This window comes from Sinohyriopsis cumingii, chromosome 5 (genome assembly GCF_028554795.1).
Source record: "Sinohyriopsis cumingii isolate HCF-2022 chromosome 5, ASM2855479v2, whole genome shotgun sequence".
Lineage (NCBI taxonomy): Eukaryota > Metazoa > Mollusca > Bivalvia > Unionida > Unionidae > Sinohyriopsis > Sinohyriopsis cumingii.
In genome coordinates, this window is record NC_142965.1 from 81,581,428 (window position 1) to 81,587,867 (window position 6,440).

The window sequence follows — 6,440 nt, forward strand, 5'->3', positions numbered from 1 at the left end:
ATAAATCTCTCGAGGCATACAACTATGTTGTAAGTGGATGGCTTGACAGTGTGAATACGTACAAGCCAGAAGGTTGTGTCAACATCATTGTCACAACTAAGGTATGATTTGAGATTATCATCATTTTAGAACATATTTCTCGTTTCTTGATACATAACTCTTTGATTACAGAGTCAATTAATTTAAATATACTCCGATATGATTTACAGATCGTAACAATTCTTAAACTTTAATAATTTGAGCAAATTAGTAATCATTTATTGTTTTTAAAGGTAACTTGGATTTTAACTGTGAAAATAAATTAAGTGTATATTTATGTTTGTTTTTACAAGTTAAAGTTTAAAAAATGTGCACTCAGAGAGTATAATCAACACTGGAAGTGTCAGAAATTGTGGTATATGTATGGTTTTCAAATGTAATGTTACGGTACAGCAACATTTTCATTTTAAAGTTAAGGCATCAATGTGACATGACACATTGACATAAGGTTATGATGGAAAAAGTCCTTTATTTCACCACATGTATCTTTTTACAGGTTTCACACTCACATAGGTTAAATGCAAAACCACTGGAACCTTGGATAATTGCATCTCCACAAGGTACAGTATTGTCAGCACACTGTACATGTATGGCTGGACTGGGAGAAAGTTGTTCACATGTCGCTGCACTTTTATTTTATATTGAGGAGAGGCAGAAATATAGGGAACGAGTTTCAGTCACAGGCAAATTAGCCTACTGGAAGAAGCCTAGCAAAAATCAGTAGAATATAAGGAATTGAGCAACATAGATTTCCGATCAGCCACAAAACTGAAACAGCTATCAGATAATCCTGTTGCTGATGCCACCCAGTCTACACCATATCGTATCTTGAACTTATCAACAGTTCCAGCAGCAGGCATATCAGATATGAAACAGATTTTGCAAACATTAGAAGAAAAGAACAAGAAACCTGCCATTATGACTCTGATTGAACCATTCTGTGAAAGTTTAAACCTCTTCTACAAAATGAACACATGCCATCATCTTTGTTGACTCTTAGGAATGAGAACACGGATTCAATGTCACTTGAGGAGTTGTTAGATTACTGCAGCAAACTTTCCATTTCCATTAACAAGGAGCAAGTAGTTGCAGTTGAGAAAGAGACCCAACTGCAAAACAAATGCAAACTTTGGCACCATGTTCGAGAAGGCAGAATCACATCCACTACTCTTCATTCTGTTTGCCACACAAATCCTGGAGCACCATCAATTTCTCTGCTGAAATCTTTAACTTCTGCATCAGTTTCTATGCAGACACATCAAATGGTATGGGGTATAAAAATGGAAGATCTGGCTAAGAGACAGTACACAGAAAAAATGAATGAGACACACGATTTATTCTCTATTCACCAATGTGGATTTTTTCTGCATCCAGATAAGCCATTCATGGGTTCATCTCCAGATGGGATGGTATCCTGTGTATGTTGTGGGAAAGGTTGCATTGAAATAAAATGTCCTTATTCTGCAAAAGACATGAGCATTCAAGATGCCCTTGCAATTAAAATTTTTTGGCTTGTTAAAGAAGATGACAGTGTGACATTATGTAGGACACATCCATATTAAACACAGGTTCAGTGTCACATACATATGTCTGATAGTGAATATTGTGATTGTATTGTGTGGACAAAGTCAGATATATTCATTGAAAGAATTGAGCCAAACACAGCTTTTTGGAATAATGTACTTTCAAAGGCAAACATTTTTTGGCAGTCTGCTCTACTGCCAGAATTGGTTGCAAAATATTTCACAAGAAGCGATGGATCATTTCAAGTGAAAAATGAATTAAAATCACACATCTCTACTGCACTTCCATGTGAATCACCAATGCATAGTTCAAGTACCTACTTAGGATCATCTCAGGCAGAGTCGGTTACTAATTCTCAGTCCAATGAAAAGGTACTGTGGTGTTCCTGCAGAAAACCAGAATATGGGAAAATGATAGCATGTGATAATAAAGGCTGCCTGAACCAGTGGCTTCATTTTGAATGCATTGGACTAAAGCGAGCACCACAAGGGCTGTGGTACTGTTTAGAATGCAGTCAGAAAGCAATTACAAGCTAATAGGAAGGCCTCCAAGAACAGTAAGAAATGAACAATTCAGACATTTGTTTGTGTTTATTTCTAGTCTTTGTATGTAGAGAATGTACAAATTATATTTTGGCCAAGAAATCAGAAATTGAAACCTAAATACAAAATAAATATGTATTATGTATTTCCTTTATCCTCTTCTCAAGGTATGTGATCCTATAATCTTGTAATAAGGTCATGGCACAAACCAATCTTTTGAAAATTCTTTGTTTAATTTTAAAATTGTATACAGTTTCACAATGTTAATAACAGAATTAAATTATATTGCACATTATCTAGGTTAGGACAATGATATGTTTATTTACGATATAACAATTAACACTTTAACACAACGACATTTTGTCCAGTGTTGTTTCTTTTTCTGTAGGAGCAGTGATCAAGTAGTCAACAGGCACAGGCCCATTAAGAACAGTGTATTTTTGGCGGAGTATTCCTATGACACGCTCAACATGAATTCTTAAATGTGCAATTTGGCGTGTTTTTTCAACTTCAATAGCCGGAAGTTGAGGTCTGCCTTTAGTAAATGCAGGTATCTTGACCTCGGCACACCTAAGACCGACACTAACTTTGATGTCAAAACACTTATCTGCCAGCACAAGGTCACCAGGTAGCAAGTTCGAAAGAAAACCACAGTTTTCTGTGATGAATTTGTCACTGACACGACCAGCATACCCTTTCGACAGAAAACTGATAACCCCTTGTGGAGTAATACTAATTAGAAATTTTGCTGTGTGTCCATGTTTATAATGAGAATATGTCTCAGCCCTTGCTTACAAGTTTGAAGGTCTTTCAATTTCAATCTCAAAGCAGTCAATAATTGTTGCTACACGTTTTCCAAATGTCTTGACGAATTCAGTGGGCATGGTCTTTTGCAAGCATTCCCTTTCTGTCCAGTGAACAAATGGTTTTAAACGCATATACATGACATGAATGGTCTTTAGCAGTATGTTTGACACTGTAGACACAGACACACAAAACAAATCAGCAAGTACTTGGTGTTGCACATTTAGCCTTAGCTTAATTAATACCACTAGTAGCTGCTGTAATTTTGACAGTTAACTTCTTGTTGTCACTGTAAGGAATGGCTCAAGATATTCATATAATATTGTCAAAGTTACATAATCTGGCAAGCCAGTATAAAATAGAACCTTGTGGTCATCACTTTCTGACAACTGTATTTTATCAATCTGATTTCTAAGGTCCATGTTCTCCACAGTTAATCTGTTAAGTTCAATTTCTTTTATATCAAGCAGGTGCAGAGAAAGTTCTGTTTCTGTACAGTTTTCAGTCTCAGGCAATGCAATATTTTCATTAGTCACATAAGGAGTTTCAATCATAATGTCTTCTGGAGATTCTTGAACTAACTGTGTTCTCGATTTCCTGTGCTGTCTCATCTGTTTTTGCTTATATCGGTCACTGGACAAGGTGTCTGAGAGACCATGCAAGTCATACCCCATCTTCACAGTGGGTGCCCAGTCTGGGTTGGTAAAGTCGGCTAGCTCAGCTGGTCCTCCTGTGTCCAAATCAGAAAACTGCATAATTAAATGTAGTCAGACAATGATATTTTACATTAACAATAACTCTAAAATGTTGACAATGCAAAGAAATCCCCACTTCAATAATTTAACCTAGACCTATATTTAAAGGTTGTGTATCAATGCATGCACAATCAAAATGCACACCATTGTATGTACATACATACATACATACATACATACATACATACATACATACATACAAACATACATACATTCATACATACATGATAGGCAGCTCATACCATTAGTACCAGTTGTGCATTAATACACACACACCTTTTGCATGTACATACATATCAGATGACAAGCAGATACACAACAATAATGCAAGTTGTGTATCAACGTGAGCACACACACCATTACATGTACACCTGGACATACACATGTACGCGCGTACGTACATAAAAATCAGGTTACAAAAATGTAGATACACACCATAGTATATGAATGTTAAACTTAAATTAACAAAGCAAAATATATTGATATTATGTGTATCAACATTATATATACTTCCGCCATCAGTTTATGCCGAACACATATCTGAGAGTACATTATATATATATATATATATATATATATATATATATATATATATATATATATATATATATATATATATATAATGGATTATAAGGATTGTATGCCATTTAACATACCTGAAATAAAGTGGTCAGAGCAAACTCTGTGCCATGGCTTCACAGTATTTGAGTTGATTGTCTTTTTGTTTATTCTGCATATCCATTCTTGCCGTCTTCTTTCACTCAACGCCCTTTTGTTTTCGTGCTTCCTAAGCACCGGTATAACAAAAAATCTTCTGTCCGGATTTTTTTTATATTGTTATTGCTACAATCAACTACGATACAATCGCATACCATTTTCAATACAGTTTCTTTAAATATAACTTGAATATTTTAAACTGAGATCACGGTATAAACCACTCTTGTGTACAAGTTTGTGGATCACGTGACCCCACGTAAACATTGGTTCGGAGAACTGGTGACGTGTTGTGAAAACCCTCTATATAGAATGGAGAGAGGGGGCATTGGATATATTAAGGAAGAGAATTTAATTTAGTCATTACATTATCTGAATAAAGTTCACTATCATAAGTCGAAAGAAAAACATCTTTGCTTCAAAAAGACCCAACCTATGCTAGCCTGTATCCGCCCACTCCCGATGATGAAATGTTCGGTCCACAGATGAGAGTACAAATAAACTGACAATGTCATTCAATATTCCGGTGACAGAGCCGTTCTACTTAATTTTGGCCAATTATTTCACAATTCATGTAAATATGTTCATTGATATCATATGATGGTCCTAAAAGATCCAATAATAGCACTGAAATCATTCGAAACTTACTGAACTTGCCGAACATTTTCTGACCCATGAGTAGACCGCCTTTCCTTTACAGCCATATTTTGTTGTTTTGCTAGCTGGATGCTAACCACCTGACAGTGTCGCTGTTGATTACTAGCATCACCTTAAGGTCGTTACGTGAAAAAAGTCGTCTAAACAATACCGAATATTTAAAGATATTGGTCCTATGCATCCTCGGGTTCCAGTAAAACTAGATAATATCGACGTTTCATCACATTATGAGCTTTGTAATTTCTCCCTCGAATTGAGATTCCGGGCCATTTTTCAATTGCGCACGCATTAATCTTAATCTGATGCAGATAGGCAGAGTCAGTGGGTCAACCGATTTCAGTCGAACGCTGGAACACAAGATTTGATCACGTCACCGTTCTAAACATAGGAAGTCAACACCACGCTATGCTGGTTGAGGGAATTGATTCTTGTGTAATACTCTATACTCATTTTGCGTTCGATACGAGTGAGTCATCGTCCTAGAATTTTATCTTGTCATTAAAGTCACAACTGGCGTTATTTTTATTTTTCCATGGCCTTGTCTTATGCTTATCAATGAATATGGAAATCCGCAACAATTGGGTTTCGTTTTAGCTTCAAAGTATTCCAGCACCCCAGCTGATCACCAGTATTCACTACAGCCTTTATTAGTTATATAATACATGCTTGTTTCTTCTCTGATCCACTTTAAATAGAGGGCCTGACTCTCTTCATTCCCTCTCTAAACATTCTGTCCGTCACGTGTTGTTATTAGTCTGGTTCCCTGCGTAGTATGCTCCCTGCGCTGCACTTCGCTATACTAAGTCAGGCGAACGCCGACGCCATATTGTCACGTGATCAAAACACATGGCCTTGCAGGGAGAGATCTCGGTAATCTAACCGTGGCACATTTATTGCTTTTATATTCTGTTTGTTAGTGACACAATGCGAACTTTACTAATACTTTCGATTTTAACTATAGCAGTCGTTATCTTGTGTTCAAGCTTAACCAGCAAATCGGCTACGTAGATATTTTTACAAATATTTCTACAATTAGGCGAAGACAAAGTATAGGGATACACACAACAATATTTTGTTAATATTGCACGTTTCCCAATAAGTCATCTCAAAAATTCCTTTTCCAATCAATTCCTTGATAAATTTTACGTCGAAATTGATATGAGGTTTGGTACGGCAGCTTTAATTTTGCCAAAGATTAAGACGAAAATATCCTCCCCATTTTACCAGGGGTGAGGGTAACGATTGTTTTTCAAATATTGCACATTACACACTGCGTAATCTTAAATCTTCTAGTTGCAATAAATTCCTTGACCAGTTTTATATCAATATGTTTATATCGTTTTCCATGACAGCCAAAATTTTGTGAAATATTAGGATCGATACAACAACCCTCTTCGAAAGTGAC

The 6,440-nt window shown here is 36.1% G+C and overlaps 2 pseudogenes across 1 annotated transcript; one reads left to right on the forward strand and one right to left on the reverse strand.

The window, feature by feature from the left end:
• The first annotated feature begins 487 nt into the window (after window positions 1-487).
• On the forward strand, window positions 488-2,108 carry LOC149799611 (uncharacterized; annotated as a pseudogene).
• A 30-nt stretch (window positions 2,109-2,138) lies between these two features.
• Window positions 2,139-5,749, reverse strand: LOC149799612 (uncharacterized; annotated as a pseudogene). The gene is made up of 3 exons (XR_016421193.1): window positions 5,027-5,749; window positions 4,321-4,451; window positions 2,139-3,639 (listed from the first exon to the last, which is right to left on the reverse strand). The product of XR_016421193.1 is annotated as an uncharacterized LOC149799612 (transcript).
• Between the last annotated feature and the right edge of the window lie 691 nt (window positions 5,750-6,440).